Raw genomic sequence first — 19,588 nt, forward strand, 5'->3', positions numbered from 1 at the left:
AAACCTTTTCTAATATTTATCAACACACATGTAGATTCTACTTTTGTTTTGTTAACAATGAGGTGATTTGTACTTTTGTGATTTTAATCTTCCATTTCATCAGCTGGTCAAATATATATTCAAATTATTTGAAAGGATTTTTTTTAAAAAACAAGTGGCTATAAAATGGCTGCCACAGGTCAACTGACACAGCTGGTATGATAGATTGGTCAGTTTCTGGAAGTTTCTAATGTGAATTACAATTAGTACCTGCTGATGCTCAGAATTATTTCAAAGATGAACTGAAACTACTACTGGGGTATTACTATTTGCATTTCTATCAAGCTATTTCTTATGTTTAGCCAGAGACAGATTGTTGACCGCGACAATGGCTGTGCAGAAGGCATTGATATGTTCTTTCTAAATCATCACAAGGAATAATGGTCTGACTGAAAAAAAGTCAGGACTTTTCATCTTGCACTTACAAGGGCACATAACAAGAATACCAATATAAGGAGAAAACAACAATTTATAATATGTAAGAGAGTGCTGATTAATTGGCAAGTTAACTCTGATTGTAGAGGCATTAACTGTCAGTAACCATCAACTGGTGCATTATCCATAGCAGCGCCTCTACCTGCAGAGTCCACCTTCCAATCAATCAGCACTCTCTTCTCAACAGTATAAATTGTTGTTTTCCTCTTATATTGGTATGCTTGCAAAGTTTCCTCTTGCAAAGCTTCAACATGTCTCTTTTATCAGAACTGCCAAATGACTAGAAGAATGGAATATTCAGAAGTGGCTGTTAGGACATTAAATAAATTAATCACCCATGTTGTGAACAAGAGACAAGGTCTGTCTAGACTTGAGCTAATCAATTACCTTCTGTGGAATATCCAACTCATTATGAGGAGAAAGGTGATGCAATCAGAATATATGTTTTAGAATGTCTTTTTAACAACACAGTGGTTGATCGTGAGCAGTGTAGAAGGAGAAATCTGAAATACAGCAGAAGCGCTGTATTTCCTGCTTCTCAAGTTCAGAACCCTTTCTCTGTTGCATTCTGGAATCCACTGTAGAGATAGAGAATTTCAACCGAGAGGAACTTGAGGTGCAATATCATGACTTTCAGAAAAAATGGATTACGGTTAGAAAAGACTGCCTCTAGAAATTGCAGTTTACATCAGCCTCACCCCCACTGGAATTTCAAGAACAGCGTGGACAAATCTTGCCTTAATCACAGACACCAGCGATGGACTCATAAACAGTGAACTCTTTTTCTGAACCTTTTAACATTAGACCATAAGACATAGGAGCAGAATTAGGCCACTCGGCCAATTGAGTCTGCTCCACCATTCAATCATGGCTGATATTTTTCTCATCCCCATTCTCCTGCCTTTTCCCCATAACCCTGGTCCCCTTATTAATCAACATTGACTCTTAAATGGCCAAAAAGTAATCTCTTACTGCATAATCTGTAACCTTACATGCTTGTATGTGAATGCATCATGATCTATCATGTGTTATCGTCTATTCTATTCTTATCCAGGTGTTTGAATACCCTGCCCTTATGATAGATAAAAAAATGTCAACCCAACATCAATAACTCACTGGGGGTGGCAACAACAGCCAATCTGATTGGCCGATATTTCTTCCAATCTCAGCAGGACTTGCATTCGGCACTGTACATTGCTAGGACTGCATTTGGGTGAAGGCTCCACTAGATCCCGGACTCAGGAAGGTCAGATTCCCTAATGTCCTTTAGGGAGGAAATCTACCATCCTCACCTGGTCTGGCCGACATGTGACTCCAGAGCCACAGCAACATTGTTGACTTTCCACTGCCTCCCAAGGGCATGTACGGATGGGCACTCAATGTTGGCAAGCCAGTGAATCCCGTGTCCCACGAATGAATTTTAAAAAAATTGTATTGGGTGGGAAAAGATCCAGTATCTTAAGGAAGATGATGAGAGTGTGGGTTTTGCGGTGGGCAGGAAAGAAAGAAGGGTGCTATCTATAAATGGGTGTCCCAGTTCACAAAGGACACTGCCCCCAGACCGTTCCATGCCTCCAAAGACAACACCTACCCTTCCCTCCCAGCATTTTAGAAACACACCTGCCCACCTGCCCGCATCACCTGAGTTACGGAGTAGTCACCATAATGTTGGGCCCAGTGTTGGGATGAAGTAAAAATGGTCGAAAGCTTCACGTTTTTAGGTGTTCAGATCAACAGCAACCAGTCCTGGTCCCCCCACGCTGACACTATAGTGAAGAAAACCCACCCACTTTCTCAGAATTTTGGCACATCGGCTACAACTCTCCCCAGCTTTTACAGATGCACCATAGAAAGCATTTTTTCTGGTCGTACCACAACTTGAGATGGCTTCTGCTCTGCCCAAGACAGTAAGAAACTACAGAAGGTTGTCAATGTAGCCCAGTCCATCACGCAAACCAGCCCCCCCATCCATTGACTCTGTCTATACTTCCCGCTGCTTTGGCAAAGCAGCCAGCATAATTAAGGACCCTCACATACTCCGGACATTCTCTCTTCCACCTTCTACCATCGGGAAAAAGATGCAAAAGTCAAGGTCATGTACCAACCGACGCAAGGACAACTTCTTTCCTGCTGCCTTGAACAGACCTACCTCACATTAAATTGATCTTTCTCTGCTCCCTAGCTGTGGCTGTATCAGTATATTCTGCACTCTCTTGTTTCCTTCTCTATGAATGGTATGCTTTGTCTGTATAGCGCACAAGAAGCAATACTTTTCAGTGTATACTAATATATGTGACAATAATAATTCGAATCAAATCAATCGGCTCGTGAGCAAGTTCAATTGACCCTTCACTTATTGACATACGGCGCGTGGGCTGCCGACTTAGGCACCCACCCACCCTCTTTATATTTTGTGGCACAATTTGGGGATGGGCAAGAAGATGGTGGGTGGGGCACCCCTTGTATTTTCTGTGTCCCCTCTTGCCAAAAATAAGGAGTGGAGGGGCATAAAACCCAACACATGGTTGCCTGAATTTACCCACATCAGAAGATTACTGCAAGAGTTTGCGGATTGATATTTCACAAGCCAATATTTGAAAATGTGTCTCTTATTGCTTGTTTTTCAGTCATCATTCTGTCCCCTCTTGTTCTTTGCTGTATATTTTTTATCACGTTAATGATTCTGCAGGCAGTGAAGGTTTTGCTGAGTCCCCCACTGTTTTATGAGCCAAAAGGCAGAAAGTGTTTGAATTCATTCCCAAGTATCTTTTAACGCCACGGGGCAGAGAACTAGAAACATTCGTTGGACTGAATTTTCACGGACAGCAAACCAGGAAGCAAACCACTGAACCCCTTCATGTTTAATGTTTCAATTTTATAGATAAGAAATAAATGATTGAGGTCACATGGGATTAAGTTGAAGCAAAAAGATCAGAAAGCTTTAAAAAAAAACACTTAAAAAACTTGAAATTTCTTACCACAGTAAAGAAATTTGACATTCAACAAAGATTAAATGATGCTTTGTGGTGAGTTTGTTAAGCAGTGATTTTGGGCTGGGCTTTCATGCATTCGGTAGACTCTGTGAAGGTGGAGAAATGGACCTGATTCTGGATTTCCCGAACCCATTCCTAGCACCTATAATACTCACTAGTGTGGGTTAGGAATGTGGGTTGGTACAGACCAAGAGACTGCATCCTGCATTCCTAATCTGGCCAGTCCATTGCAGCGATTGGCATGTTCAAGCCCTTCACTATTGTCATACAGTCAGGCTAACTTTTAAAAAGCTCACTGTTCACAACAATTAAGAGGCAATATGAATCATTTTTGATTTGATTTATTATTGTCACGTGAAAAGTATTGTTTCTTGCGTGGTATACAGGCAAAGCATATCATTCACAGAGAAGGAAATGAGAGAGTGCACAATGTAGTGTTATAGCCACAGCAAGGGTGTAGAGAAAGATCAATTTAATGCAAGGTAGGTACATTCAAAAGACGGATGTCAGCAGGGAAGAAGCTGTACTTGAGTTGGTTGGTAGGTGACCTCAGACTTTTGTATCTTTTTCCCGCTGGATGAAGGTGGAAGAGAGAATGTCTGGGGTGAGTGGGGTCCTTAATTATGCTGGCTGCTTTCCCGAGGCAGCGGGAAGTGTAGACAGAATCTGGACTATGGAATCTTCTGAAAGGTGAGTTTAACAGGTCTTACCTATGCCCCTCTACCCACCCCCCATGGCTCCTATACCATCCATGTCAAACTATGACCCTCACCCACCCACATATGCCTTATGATGCATTCTTGGCTGACAGCCCAGGCAAGATATTTACCCGATTGATATTTCTTGCTATCTGATCTATTCTGTCAATTGTGCAGTCTGAACAGGCAAAGGAGCTTATATGTGAGAATTGGGATCCTCATTCTGGTTTTAGGAGCCTGATGCAAGCGCTGGAGTAGTTTCACCAATAATTAGAAAAGGGACCTCTGGAGTTTGTTCAAGAAATGGCCACCAAATATTTTACAAGTTACATTTATACGGAGTCAGCTGGGACAAGAATACTCCTCCTGCTTCACAAAAGCATTCTGTTCCACCTCTGGCAAGGACTTACTCTCCTCCTCCGTTTCTGCTTTGCCTCTTCCTTCCCCTAAGGGACTAACCTGCTAGCCGGAAGCCAACAGAATGCCCAATGTGAAGTGAATTGGAGTCCCCGCTTGGTCACTGCATTGGATATATTCAAATAAGGCCAAACACCAGGTTTAGCAGAGCCACAGGCAGTGCACAAGATAACTATTTCATTGGCTTGTTGTCCACTTTTCACGCAAGGCTAATTTCTCCCCATTGTGTGGTCAGATAGAGTATGCCTGGCTATTGCCTTTTGCCTCTTGTTCTATCTCCATGTTCAATGCAATAAAAAGACTCACTAATCTCTCATTTCCCAGTTCAGATAAAGGGCTCATAGCCAAAACGTTTACCTGCCATTATAAATATTTACAGGTCCACCGTGTGTTTTGACATTTTCTATTTATTGTCCGATTTTCTGATGTGATATGTGCGTTCTTTTCACACATTTTTTTCAACCTAATGAGTTTATTTGCTTTTCAATTGACTTCTATTGCTAATATTACAAATTAATACAAACTTCCCAGTAGTTTGATACTCCTGAACCTATGCTATTTCGAAGACAATAAACAGCATTGATTCCCTGTCTTATTGGTGTTGCTTTGGAGCAAAGAAATGACAGATACAAATACCATTTTAAAGTGGAAATAAGAACTCAATATGGCAACCTTTCCTTGTACTATGGATCAGTACAGATTTGACTATCATTAATCCTTGTGCAATCCATATCATTTACACAACCAGATTATTCCAAATGGGTAACTCATCTCAGTTTCATCTTTCTAAGCCATCACCACAATTTTGACATTGTGCAGAAACTGGGTTGGTGGAGAATTAAAATTGTCCAGATTACTTAACTGGTTTCAGTGGGCAGTGGCAAAATTTCTGAGCTAGAATAGGTAGAACGCCCACCAGCAGGATTTAAATGAGTTAAAATACCCCAGCCTTCTTCCCTAGCGCAGCGGGTGAGTTTCTAACTCATACTGTTACCCATTGAAAACTGGCCTAGAGTTAAAATTGGACTGATTGAATCAGGCTAATCCTCTTTTGCAAAAGAAAATTTGGAATTAAGAAGTTGCTCATGATACTATTGTCTATTGTCGGGTTCTGGTTCACTAATGTCCTTTCAGGAAGGAAATCTGCCATCCTAACCTGATCTGGCCTACATGTGACTCCAGATCCATCGCAATATGGTTGACTCTCAACTGCCCTGCAAAATGGCCGAGAAAGCCACTGAGTTCAAGGGCAACTGAAGATGGGCAATAAATGCTGGCCAACCAGCAACACTCATGTCCCATGATTGAATGAAAAAATACTTCATCGTTCCGGACTGAAAAATCAAGAAGTACAAAAGGAATTCTTGGAAAAGAGAAATTGGTTTGGTTTTCTTTTGAGAAGTATTTTGTACACTTAAATTTCAGATAACAGGAAACCAGTGCCTGCTCCTAGCAACTGTAAGGCATCACTTCAGCTTCCTTAAGATGCCTGGGGTGCAGTTTTTACCTTGCACAAGACCACACAAAAAAAAATTATGTTGAATAAAATGATCTTTCATAACCTCAAGACAGTCCAAAGAAATTTACAAACATGGGCATTGTTGTAACAGAGGAAAAGCATCAATTAGGAATAGGCAATAAATGTTGGCCTAGTCATTGACACCCATACCCTGTGAAAGAATACATATTTAAAAATATGACTTGCACGAAGCAAAGTCCCACAAATGGCAATGTGACAATGACCAAGTAATTTGTCTGGAGTGTTAGTTGAGATGAATATTGGCTAGAATTGAATGATGCTGTGAGATCTTCTGGAATATAAACACTTTCTGACCACTGGACAGGTAACCATCAGAATCAAATCTCTTCTCTCAAAGTGACAATAAACACAGATGGAACTATCAGGAATGAGATGTCACTGATCACAATAGCAGTATGTGAAGAAAATGCTGCCTGTCTGACAGATGATAACTGCTTGTTGGTGAACCAACAGAACAGCAGGAATCCACTGTCCAAATAGAGACTTCAGATCACACAGTCAAGGATAAATTAGGGGAATTTCACAGTAACTTCTTTGCAGTGTTAATGTAAGACTTACTTGTGACTAATAAATAAACTTTAAATCTTGTTCCATTGTGTAATACTTGTACAAACTCTAAGAGGTCCAAATCTTTCCATTGAGAGTATTTTCCCTTCTATAATAATATTATTTAAACATTTAAAACCATATATAGAAATTCTTTGATTGGATCCGAGTTTTGATAACTGCCCATTTACTGCTTATAGTAACTTATCAAACTTAGATGCTAAAAGACGAGTATATTGTCTTACTTCTATGTCTGTGTTTGACTGGTTTGATTGTAATTGTATGCATGTTATTCCAACAATAATTTCCTTTATACCTTGTAAAATCACAAGCACTTCCCAAACAAGAAATGCTTGTGCATCTCATTCAGAAAACATGCAGTAATAGAACTATGTGGACAACTATTATGCATTTCAGTTTTATTATATTTGTATCATGTACTTAAAAAGAAATCACCTTTGGCTGCATGTTTCTATGTTCTAATTTAAGAGGAGAATAAATATTCAATTCTTGGGTATCGTTCAGTTATAACATCAACTGGAATCATAACAGCAAGAATACCAAGGTTGTCGGTTCGGCTCATAGTGTGATGCATTTGTGTGTACAGGAAGCCACATATATTAACACACAGGACCCTGTTCTTTCCAGATGGAAAGAGCATTGTGCCTGTTCCAGCTAAATGAAATAAGTGAAACCATTCGCTGGTTAATTCCTCTGGACAATGTCTTGATCAGTCAAAGTCAAACTGCCTGGTTCAAAAATGTCCAAACAATGCTTGACAGTTAATTGTTGGTCACTAATAACTCGTGCATTCGGCACGGCAATGCCTCTACCAATCAGAGATTGCCACTTGCCGATAAATCAGCACTCTCTTCTTATACAGTATAAAGTTGTTTCCCCTCTTGTTGGTATTCTTGTGATTGCCCTGATGAGTGCAAGGTGAAAAGCTTCAACAAATTGTGTTTTGTCAGCATTATTCAAGTTCTGTACTACCAAATGATTATTTATAGTTAATTTTATTTAAATAGGTGCCCTTGTGACATGAAATAGCTGAAGTAATTGGAAGCTGAAAAATAAATCTTCTATCTTCATCATGTTTATGTATTCAGTTTTGCTAGATAATTTACTATTGTTTAACTTGGATGTTTTGACAGGGTTACAGAGTGCAACACATTCTTTAAAGACTTTTACTGCAAAAAAAGAAAATACCATGCGAAGATTAGTAATGATACTCATTGTCCTTATATAAAGACTTTAGGATTCTTCATGCTGCATGTCCATTTGTTGTGAGACACTTTATAACATCAGCTGGATTTTCATCCTAGTCTCAGAAGTGCAGAAATTTCCTGGCTCAGCGTGCCTGCTTTGGGAGAAAATGCGTGCCTGCAAACGCTAGATGGGCATTTGGTGGGCTGGGGTCGCACCCATCTCCCCAGAGTTTGGAAGCAACTACAAATAGCTTCCAGGTGCGAAGGTGAGTTGTTCAAAAGGTCCACCTCAGTGCCCAAGAGGTCATACCAGTTATAATAATAACAGTAAATCAAAAGAAAAATTCCCTCGGACCTTCACCCTTTACTCTTCCCATCTGTACCACCTCATGACCCTTTATCTACCTTCCCATGTTCACTAATATCCTCCATGCCAAGCTATGACCCTCCATTACCCCTAATGCCTTCTGTGACAAGATACAGCTCTTCCGTGCCCATTCATCCAGAAATCACAGCTAATGAACCCTGTAGTGACAATAACGTGTGTCAATCAAGCATTTTCTTTTTCGGTGGGGCGCAGCTGTTTCAACAGACTAATGGATGTCTGTGTCCTTAGCCAAAGCTTATAATGCATTCTTGACAGTTCATTCTCTGTGATCTATTCTGTCAGTTGCACAATTACACAAAATAAAAAGGTATCAAGAATTTGTAGTTTCTGTTTTTGAGACTTTAAAAATCCAAATCATTGACACGTTTATAAAAACAATTATTTTTTAACAAAGTAGAAAATTATGATTTTTTAAAGCTTTCCCACACATGCTATTATTATCAGGATCATTGGTTCTATGTATCAATTGGGTGTAGTTGGGTGGATCAGTAAATTTGCTGATGACACCAAAGTCAGAGGAGTGGTAGATAGTGAAGAGGGGTGTCATAGTTTACAGAGAGACTTGGACAAGTTGCAGAGCTGGGCCGAGAGGTGGCAGATGGAGTTTAATGCGGAAAAGTGTGAGGTAATTCACTTTGGCAGGAATAACAGATGTGTAGAGTATAGGGCTAACGGTAGGACTCTGAATAGTGTTGATGAACAGAGGGATCTAGGTGTATGTGTACATAGATCCCTGAAAGTTGGGAATCAAGTAGATAAGGTAGTTAAGAAGGCATACGGTGTCTTGGCATTTATTGGTAGGGGGATTGCATTTAGGAGCCGCAACGTCATGTTGCAACTGTACAAAACTCTGGTGCGTCCGCACTTGGAGTATTGTGTGCAGTTCTGGTCCCCACATTATAGGAAGGATGTGGAGGCTTTGGAGAGGGTGCAGAGGAGGTTTACCAGGATGTTGCCTGGTATGGAGGGGAGGTCCTATGAGGAGAGACTGAGGGATTTGGGGTTGTTTTCGTTAGAAAGAAGGCAGCTAAGAGGGGACCTTATTGAAACATATAAGATGATTAGAGGTTTAGATAGGGTGGACAGTGATAGCCTTTTTCCTCCGATGGAGAAAGCTAGCACAAGGGGGCATAGCTTCAAATTAAGGGGTGGTAGATATAGGACGGATGTCAGAGGTAGGTTCTTTACCGAGAGGGTGGTGAGGGATTGGAATGCCCTGCCTGCTGCAGTTGTAGATGCGCCTAGTTTGGGGGCGTTTAAGAGATCCGTGGATAGGCTTATGGATGGAAAGGGATTGGTTTAGGTTAGAGGGTCATTGCTTTTTTAATTGGTCGGCGCAACATCGTGGGCCGAAGGACCTGTTCTGCGCTGTAATGTTCTATGTTCTATGTACTTAGTGAATGGGCATAAAAGTGTAATACTGCGTAATATGGGAGGTATAAGGGGCCATAGGGGTGGGTAGAGGGGCATGACATGGGATGGAGGGTCTGAAGGGCCCTTCAGGGATGGATAGAGGGGTCTACCTCTTAAATTACCTTGAAAAATGTTCTCCCACCCATGGCTGATGGCACCTCTTGAGGGGCCGTCAACCATGTCTGTTTGAAAAGCTGTCTTAACTCCATGAAAACTACAGAGGGACGGACAATGCCTATCCCCTAGCAATAAGGCTAGATAGGTCAAGAGTGCAGGGTTTGGGCTTGCAACTTGGGCTAGGCCTTATTCTTATCCTGGCTTGAAAAAAATTGTGGGTGATAGGAATCCTGGAATCAGGTCCCAGCAGCCATAATCCAGTCCATTTCATTTGTTATTTGCACTTTAGATTTAAACAGTTAAAAACAAGCCCATCAATGATAGAGAGAAGGGAGAGGAATACAAAAAGTAGAATGTGAGGGTGTTTATAGGGCCGAGAGAGGTCCAAGGGGTATATAGGTGCAAGGCATTGAATGGGATTTGAACATGATGAAAAAGAATTGAGGCATTGGGTGGATTGGTGCAAGCAACACTTGGACTAGCATGGTAGGACCTATGTGAGAGATGCGGCAGCCCAGCCAAATATCCATTAACATTCCACTGGACCAGATTATTCTAGCAGCTTGCGGAGCCGGTTAATCCCACCCTTCGTTCGGGATATGATATGGCCAGCAGGATATTGTGTGGGTTATTTATTTATTATTAATTAGTCATAAGTAGTCTTAGATTAATGCAGCAGTGAAGTACTGTGAAAATCGCCTCCTCGCCACAGTCCAGCACCTGTTCGGGTACACTGAGAGGGAATTTAGCATGGCCAGTGCACCTAACCAACATGTTTTTTGGACTGTGGGTGGAAACCAGAGCACCTGGAGGAAACTACAAGGAGAAGGTACAGACTCTGCAGAGTCAGTGACCCAAGCTGGGAATCAAACCCAAGTCTCTGCTGCTGTGAGGAGCAGTGTTATCTACTGTGCCACTGTCAGGCCCGCTTTTTGATGTTTATATAGAAAGCGTACAACGGGAAACTGGGAAAGCTTTGAAATGGTTGAATCTGGAGGTAATGCAAGCATTGACGAGGGCTACAGTACCAATACACTAAGGACTGGGCAGAGACAGACAATAATACTACAGAGATGGAAGTCAGAAACCTTTATGATGGAGGTTGAAAGTTCAGCATAACTGAAAAAAGCAGCTTGGACAGCAGTATTGCAGTCAAAGAGCATTTAATGGATATGCTTAACTATTATCTCACAAAGGTCAAGTTTTTAATCTGATAACCAGTCAGTATTTCACAGAACATTGATTCTTCCGTACTGGCAAGTATGCAATTATCATCCAAGTAGCAAGCTAAGCTGAGCTGCACAAATGCAAGTGGGTCACCAATTGAAAGGGGCATCATTTTTGGAGAGTGTGTTAATTTTAACGTAATGCATCAGCATTACAGACCATTTAAAGTTCTTTAGAGTTGCTTAGAGCAGAGGAAAATGAAATGATGCTAATGCTGAAGAGGTACTATTGAATTATTATCACGTTTATGAGGGTGTTTGTATGAGATAGTAACATAACGGTATTATCACTGCGCTGGTAATCCTGAGGCCCAGACTAATGCTGTTTTGACATGGATTCAAATCCCACCATAGACATTGATGGAATTTAAATTTAGTTAATAAATCTGGAATATAAAAGTTAGCGATGGTGCATGATACTGTTTTCCTAAAAACTCTTCTTGTTCATGTAGGGAGGTGTTAACTTGGTAATATTGTCACTGGACTAGTAATCAAAGGTAATACTCTGCGGACCTTGGTTCATATCCCACCAGGGCAAAACGAGTCTAATGATAACCATTGTCAATTGTCAGAAAAACCCATCTGATTCACTGATGTCTTTTCGGGAAGTAAATCTGTCGTCCTTACCCAGTCTGGCCTACATGTGACTCCAGAATCACAGCAATGTAATTAACTCTCAAGTCCCTCAGAATGAATAATAAATGCTGGCCAGCCAGCGACATCTATATCCCATGAACAAGTAAGTAATAAAAAAGTTCACCAGTGTCCTTTATGGAAGAAATTCTGCTACCCTCACTTTGTCTGACCTACACGGGGCTCTCAACCTAATGTGATTGATTCTTAACTGCAGTTCAAGGAAAACCAGCAAAGGGCGACTGAAGCTGGCCTTTAAAATCTCACAACACCCGGAGTGCTACAAGGAGCAGCGCTCAGAAAGCTCGTGATACCAAATAAAGCTGTTGGACTTTAACCTAACATTGCGAGACTGCTTACTGTGGCCACCACAGTCCAATTCCGGCATCTCCACATCATGGCTTTAAAATTGCGATTCCATTTATTTGAGGTCTGTTTTAGATAACCTGTGCGCTCACAGTGTAATTAGTAATAATATCATAAAAATAAACAAAAAGTGCTGGAATTACTCAGTGGCCTCTCTGGAGACATTCAGAATTAACATTTCTCATCTGAAACATATGGATAGCTGCTGTCAAAATTGCAGTGGCATCTGCACTTACGCTGCATGGGATTTGGAGGTGGGTGGGGGGGGCCACCAGACCCAAATCTGCATTTTTAAAGAAGGACTCCATTGGCTTTAGACATCGGCCTTTACTGTCTGCTCAGTAGCGTGTGTGTAAGTTGAAGATGGAAGGATTCAAGTGGGACACGGAGTAAGTCATCTGGTCAATTTTAACACCCTACCCACTCCACTGAGCTGGTTGGGTTCGGAACTGGCCCAGACATTCTTTTAAGAAAGGGACATACATTGTCAGCTTAACTTGCAACTTTCTTATTCCTTGCAGACTCTAATAACATATCTACTTTGGTATTTGTCAAATTAGCTTATTAAACATGACGCTCAGAGAAATGATAGGCAGCCCGACGGGAGCGAGGCATACCGTGATCCGTTCCTATCTGGTTTGGTTAATTAAATTTGAGGAAGTTAAGATGTAGATCATAAATTTCAACCATATAATGGTTTCAACACAGAGTTTTGAAGCTATATTACTTCCCCCCACATCCCACTCCTCCCAACAGCTCCCCCCCCAGCCTCAAACAAATTTATGGTTAAATTACAAACAGCTTGCAACTTGACATGTCAGGAAACTAGACAGCATTATGTTTACTTTCTTGAAGAGCCATCAATCTCACTTTGAATCAATAATTTTCTGAAGGTTTGCATATGGAGTTTTGTAGGAAGGACGTTGATTACGCAGTTGAAGTATTGGGTTGCTGATAATAGGCGGATACAGCGTATGCAGTTGTTAAGCGTACCCCAAGTTTGAAGCCATCATGATGCTGTTTTACATAAATGATGCATTTAACTGAATAAAATAATATCCATTCAAATAGAAAATATTCAAGGCATAAACATTGTTCACTCTTACCAGCTAATAATATCCTAATCAGCATCTGTTCTGCCTCCAGCTGTGCAGGAACCAAATCACAAAATATGCTGCACCATTAAATCCAATGTTTTAACCCCTTTGCCGACCTCTTCAGTTTATATTTGAAACTTTTATGCAGTTCGAATTTTACTTGCGTTGTGAAGGTTACTTGCATTGTGCAATCTTTATAACATTGTCCAAGCTATAAAGATCTACTGGACTGTCTTTGTATTCCACCCATAACACAGTTTATGTTTATTGCTCATGAATTATCAGTCTATTTTGGTGATTTGTGTTCCACAGACTTGCAAATGTGTCCATTGAACATGGATGTAATTTACCCACTGGGGACAAGTATAAGTACAAATAACCAAGTACAGCACAGGAACAGGCCCTTCGGCCCTCCAAGCTGATACCGATTATGAAATAAAATGACAGATGCCACCCAAAGTAATTTCTGTGGCTTTCTCATCAAATTCCAAGCCCCCCCTCCCCCCACCAATGCTCGTCACAATGTGAGCCAACTGGTCTCCCTAGAATTCTGGTTTTCACATAAGAGTTTCCAGACTCCACTCACCAAAAACACACTTTGTAATCTCCCCAACAACTTTCTCTCTTTCTCTTGGATGTCTTGTGGGATGCAATTGGGACTAGCTTTGGGGTTTTAAAAAAAGGGTGACATGGAGAAGTTGGGTCGAAGGGCCTATTTCTATGCTGTAAACCTCTATGACTGTCTTCACCAAGAATCCACTCCAGGATTTCAACCTCACCGTACAGATTCAAACTGCCATCCAATCGCTCAGGTACACAGCCACACCAACAGAACATCATTGCTTCACAGGCTGTATTAAGATGTCACCAAACTTTTGATCACCTTGGAAATCTGGCCTCTCATCTAGCTGAGGTGAAATCTGGCTCCCATAGCTGTCTCTTTAATTCAGAACCTTCCCTTTGCTTTTTATTTGAATTCCTCCGTACAGGACAATGTTCAAATTCCTGTTTTCTTCTGACTTAATTTCATGATCTTCCTGGAACACTCTTTTCTCCCGTTCTCTGGTTTCTGTGACTTTCTTGTGTTCTTTTGGGAAATCTGCTCTCTGCCATTTCTTGTGTTGTGTGCAGCTGCCCCTTTGAGTTAGCTTAGAACTAACTCAAAAGTTCTAGTTCCTTCTGTGTGGCCCCTGATTTCTAAACAGCACTTTAGATTTTCTAATTTGCTTTAATGTCATAAATCTTCATTACAATACAGACATCTGAACCACTAAAGTTAATCAACCTTTCTATCACAGAAACACAAAATTAAACTTGCTTAAAACTATAACATTTCTAATGCCCAGGAATACAGAAATAAATTATCTAAAACTACCTCAATTTCCGAACAGAATTTTGATTCCATGAAGTGAAGATTGGTAATTTAGGTGATTTAACCCTATTTTTTCTAATAACGGGACAAACCTTGCCTAAATTAAATATGATATAGATTTTTTGCACAATAACATTATTCCAGCAGTGTGAACAGGCAAGAACCTCCTTTATCGCTTGTCATTAAGACATTTTTATTTTCTGAGCCATTTCATTTACCTTTTAAGCCTTTTATGAGTGAAATTAAATAACTGGTGGCATGGATTCAGATCGCTGAAGTGGATAAGATTAATAAATTTTGTCACAGTAGACAAGTTTACTGTTAACATTAGTTTATGCTTCATCTGTGGAAACAAGATAAATCTGGAAAATCCATTGACCCTGATCCTCAAAAAAGAGCTGAAGATTATTGTGGCAAAGTGGGCCCTTTAAGGGGTGGTCCGCTGCGGGTCGTGTGTTTGGTGCAGACACTGTGGAGCAGAGGGATGGGAAGCTGGGCCAATCTGGGTGCAATGGGCCGAACGGCCTCCTTCTGTACTGCAGTGGTTCTCTGAATCAGGAGCAAGAGTGAGAGTCCTGGGACTGGGAGGACCCCAGTGGGAGGAGAAAAGAGTGGACCTGTACTTGTTGTTCTGTCACACCCTTAGGGTGGGATTTTCTGTCCATGCTTGCCCGAAGACTGGAAAGTCCTGCCTATGGCAAATGGATCTTTGCGCGGTCCGTGTCCTGCCCGCTACAGTCCCTGCGGCAGGCAAGAAGGGAATATTACACCCTTGGTGCGTAAATAGTTTAATAAATGGTTCTTGTTGTTGGAGCCGCATTGAGTCACCTCCAATCTTTTACAGTTATGTTCAAAACCCATGATGGATTGCCAATAGATGGGGAGAAACTGTTTCCAATGGCTAGAGGAACGGTAATCAGAAAACACAGATTTAAAGGATTTGATAAAACAGATAGGAGTGAGGAGCTTTCATTTAATATAGCCAATTGTTGTGAACTAGAAAGCACTGCCTGAAAGCAGACTCAACAGTAATTTTAAAAGGAAATTGGATAAGTGCTTGAAAAGGAAAATTTGCAGGGTTCGGGGAAATTGCAGGGGGGCTGTTTTGTTTAGTAGCTGCACATAAGCCAAAATTGTAGCAGGAAGAAAAACAAAGTTTATTTATTAGTGTCACAAGCAAGCTTATATGATCACCGCAGTGTGAAAATCCTGTAGCTGCCACAGTTAGGCACTTGTCCAGCTATACTGAGGGAGAATTTAGCATGGCCAATGCACCAATGCAGTATGCCTTTCAGACTGTGGGAGGAAACCAGAGCACCCGGAGGAAACCCATGCAGATACGGGGAGAACATGCAGACTCCACACAAACAGTAACCCAAGCCGGGAATCGAACCAGCATCCCTAGTGCTGTGAGGCAGCAGTGCACTTAGCTTTCCAAAGATAAATTCCGAAAACGTTATGAAAATGGGAAGAATTGAAGTGTCAAAAGAATGAAAAGCCAATGATGAGAAGCTGATATTAGTTCAGAGATTATGAGATGAGACACCAATGAAAATAAATCACCACAGCCTGCTGTGCAAGTATATATATCGCCTTAAATGCCTGGTCGCTGGAAGAAAATTTATACTCTGGCAGTAAGTTATTAGTTTTTCACAGAAGGCATCTGTTAAATGTTGTAAAGTAATCCCAAAGGTCTTTGTATTATTTTTGGTCCTACATGACTACATGACCTGCCATTCAACTTCAGTCACCAATAAAACTTTTAATCTCCATCATGCTGAAGTATAACTCTGCTCCTTAGGTCTGTAGTCCAACACACAGTACGTTGCTTCCGCTTGTGTTTTTGTGACTAGAATAGAATTCTTGTCATTGCAAAATGAAACTAACTAATTGATTTCTCATGATGTTGCTCGTGGGCATAGAGGAGAGCAAATTCAAGTTGGGTTGAGGAAGCTAGGACATCAGTATACAGGAGTGAAAGGAAAATAATGGCCGGAGTTGTCCAGCCTCACCTGCTGCTGGGGTTCTCCAGTTCCACTGCAGTGAATGGAGATTTGGCTGAAAGCCAAATTCTCTGCTCTCACTGGTGGTGGTCGCGGGGCATGTGAGGCCAGAGAATTTTATTTTATTTATTTATTAATGTCACAAGTAGGCTTACATTCACACTGCAATGACTTAACTGTTAAAATACTCAAGTTGCCACATTCCAGCTCCTGTTCGGATACATAGAGGGAGAATTTAGCGCGGCCAACACACCTAATCAGCACATCTTTCAGACTGTGGGAGAAAACCAGAACACCCAGTGGAAACCCACGGAGACACACGGAGTAATGCAGACTCCACACAGACTGCGACCCCAGCAGATCCTTGGCACTGTGAAGTGGCAATGCTAATCACTGTGCCACCATGCCTCAATTCTGGTGAATGTAAAGAAAAAGGGCACCAAAACAACCCCACTTGGAAGTAGCAACCTGAATGATTAATGTTGAAAATTAAAAGAATTTCTTGTGGGGTTCTGTTGGTCGAGTGTCATAAATCAACCAGTAGCAGTCTAAGTTGACTGCAGTCACACTTGCGTACAACATTGCAGATACAAGATTTTGATGTTAGTTATGCGACAGTAGTGAAGCTAAATTTATGAATATTTTGAGTAAAAAATTTTTTTCAGAATGGTTGGTTCCTGCACTGCATTGACACAAAACAATTATATTCAAACAAGTTAATATTATTTTGGATTTTCCTTCATAGTCATCCAGTAAAATTGGTCAAATCTACATTTGATTCTTATGCAAGAACTTCATGTTTCAAGGATTTAACGGTGGTACCGATGTTTCAGTTATAGCTTACAAAAGTGTGCTTTGATGCCACAGTTGATCCAGTATCCAAGCAAAAATTGCTCACCGAACAAAAAAAAAGCCCAGGGAAGAACCTAGCAATGTATTTTTAAGATTTTGTTTTGTGGGCGGCACGGTGACACCGTGGTTAACACGGCTACCTCATAGGGCCAGATTCGATTCCCAGCTTGAGTCATTGTCTGTGCAGAGTTTGCATGTTTTTCCCTGTGTCTGCGTGCATTTCTTCCAGGTGCTCCACTTCCTTCCCACAGTCTGAAGATGTGCTGGTCAGGTGGATTGGTCATGTCTAGATTGCCCCTTAGTATCAGGGGAATTAGCAGGGGAAACACTTGGGGTTATGAGGATAGAGTCCCAGGGTGGGATTGTTGTCACTGCAGGCTTGATGGATCAAATGACCTCCTTCTGCACTGTAGGGATTCTGTGATTATTACTATGACAATATTGAAAGTAAATTATAAGGAAGGACTTTTAGACATTCTTGATGTACAGTCTTTCTTGATTATATGGCATAAATTAACTTTTACAATAGCTTCCATATTTAATGCCTGTGGTCATGTAGAAGACTTGTGTCATCTTATGGCGTAAAAATATAATGCAGTGTCGACGATAGCATTAGGGCAAATAATGTACTTCAATTTTATATCAAAGTTTCTTAAATACGTTGACAAAGGTTGAAGGATCACCATAAATACAGCCAGTTGTTCTGTAAAATTATGGTAAATAATTCTAGTTTTGTATAATAATGGAGAGAAATGTCTGCTGTTCCATTATTCATCGCAAAAACAGGCTTTTATGGCTTTGTTATAAATAAAGAACAGGGAAGATCTTTCCCTATTGAGGGAAAGGTGAATAAATATGATAACAGTTTCTATGGAGATGCACAGAAAATAGTAGAATGCCAGGTTAGAATTCTGTAATTCATGAAAACTTTTTGAAAAATAAATTAAGAATTAAAATATATATAGTAATAGAAATTAAAAAATGAATTTTGAGTATTGTTATGTAGATCTCCTAAGTTTAGCAAAATACATACTAAATTTAAAGAAAAATCAAATTTCTCACCTATGGTATTGTCTTAAGATTATCGAAATATGATTCGACTAGGTTTAATGACCTCTTAGAAATGTGTTTGCATCATGAAAGACCCCAGTGATGGACTTGCAGGTGGTAAAATTCCCTGCAGGGGGATGGGGGACAAGTTCCCACTACCTGTCTACATTCCCCCCTAACCTGAATTCTGCACAAGGTGGACACAGCCTAGGCCGGACTTCCTTCCCAAGCTCCAATTAAGACCCTCAAGGGACCATCCAGCGCCCACTTAATGGCCGCATCCCATCCAACCTCAGTTCTGAGGCTGGCAGAGACGGAGGGGGGAGGATGCGCCAGATTGTCCTGCTTGGGCCTTGGTGGGTGGATGTGGGTGGGGTCAATTCCATTACTGGCTCCCTTTCAGAATAGGATACTTCTTCCCCCACAAGATCTCTCCCCACCCTCCTCCCCCATGTACTTTTTCCCTGCCTGCTCTTAAAATTATGATGACCCGTCCCATCCCCTCCCTACCAAGAGATTCCAGACTTCCCTGTGCCCTGGGTCTCTAGATCATAGAATCCTACAGTGCAGAAGGAGGTCATTCGGCCATTCAAGTCTGCACCAACCACAATCCCACCCAGACCCTATCTCCATAACCCCATATATTTTCCCTAGCTAATCACTCTGACACCAAGCGGCAATTTACACGGCCAATCCACCTAACCCGCACATCTTTTGGACTGTGGGAGGAAACCAGAGCACCCAGAGGAAACCCACACAGATACAGAGGGAATGTGCAAACTCCGCACAGTGACCCAAGCTGGGAATTGAACTTGAGTCCGTGGCTCTGTGAGGCAGCAGTACTAACCACTGCTCCACCGGGCCAGAATTTTGTTTCTGGGGATTGCTTGTAATTCCAGTGGTTGCTACCATTCCCAGTGGTAGTGCCAGGCCTACAGAGCTGCCAGCTAATTAGATTTTCCAGGAGCTCCCTGGGGTGGGTCTTTCATCCAAGTGAGGGGCGGTAGTCTCAGCCAATTTACACTCCTCAGGGCATTTACTGGCTGTGGGGCAGCTGAAGTCGGTAAGACAGGAAAACCCACCATTGGAAAAATTCTGCCAGTCAGTTGATGCAGTTACTTTCTGCAGAGTTTAAAAGTTGTAGTAAATTTCCTTGAACATTGAACTCTATAAATGATCTACTGCCTCACTGAAC

General features: G+C 41.3%; 1 protein-coding gene across 2 annotated transcripts in view; it reads left to right on the top strand.

Moving 5' to 3' along the window:
- The window catches only part of kcnd2 (potassium voltage-gated channel, Shal-related subfamily, member 2), a 434,539-nt gene that overhangs the window by 232,970 nt on the left and 181,981 nt on the right, over nt 1-19,588 (top strand). The gene's annotated exons all lie outside the window — the stretch shown is intronic.

The sequence above is a fragment of the Carcharhinus amblyrhynchos genome, chromosome 6 (genome assembly GCF_965287045.1).
Source record: "Carcharhinus amblyrhynchos chromosome 6, sCarAmb.v2.hapA, whole genome shotgun sequence".
In the NCBI taxonomy this organism is placed as follows: domain Eukaryota; kingdom Metazoa; phylum Chordata; class Chondrichthyes; order Carcharhiniformes; family Carcharhinidae; genus Carcharhinus; species Carcharhinus amblyrhynchos.